This window comes from Penaeus monodon, chromosome 34, assembly GCF_015228065.2.
Source record: "Penaeus monodon isolate SGIC_2016 chromosome 34, NSTDA_Pmon_1, whole genome shotgun sequence".
Classification (NCBI taxonomy): Eukaryota; Metazoa; Arthropoda; class Malacostraca; order Decapoda; family Penaeidae; genus Penaeus; species Penaeus monodon.
This window is the reverse complement of record NC_051419.1, coordinates 29260779-29261520: the sequence shown is the minus strand read 5'-3', so window position 1 is coordinate 29261520 and position 742 is coordinate 29260779.

Below are 742 nucleotides of genomic sequence, written 5' to 3'. Positions count from 1 at the left end.
AGTGTGTGAGAGAATGAGCATATGCAAGTGTGTACATGAAATAAATATAAACATATGCATATCCTTTACCTCATTTTTCTCTTTCCTTTGAAAGACTGACAAAATATTGACTCTGTTCACATGGCAACAAATAATTCAAAATTTTCTTGAAGTGGAATGGTAAGAGAAAATACCTTCATAACAGAGGAAAATAAAGACCTGCATTGTTCATCTACAAACTTACATAAATAAACAAAAATAATTCATACCAACAACATTTGCCTTTGAAGTACTGCCTTCTCAATGGTTCATCTCTAATTTTCCTTTTTTAATGTTAAATAAAATTTCAAAAGTTATGTCAAAATAACCACTCTTCCAAAATCTTTGAGAATCAAAAACATAAATGATTTTTTTTTAAATAAATATTATCCAGAATCAAAAAAGGCCAAATAAATCCCATTAGATAAACACAGTAAATTATATTGAACATTAAGACAGTTGTATAAACATTTGGAAAATCCAACACAGAAATTTCTGTGAACAGAAATAAAGAAGACTTGTACAGAAACATATACACAATGAACTAATGTGACAGTCCAGAGCCTCCCAAAATATGATAAATCTGAAACACTACTTTTTCTCCTGTATGGGTGCAAAAGCATAAGTTTAAGTATGTATGGTTAAGCTATGTATGTGCATGTGTAGGTTCTAAAGTTTATGTAGGTGTGTCATTCATATATGTCCTGTGTTCTTGTGTGTGCAA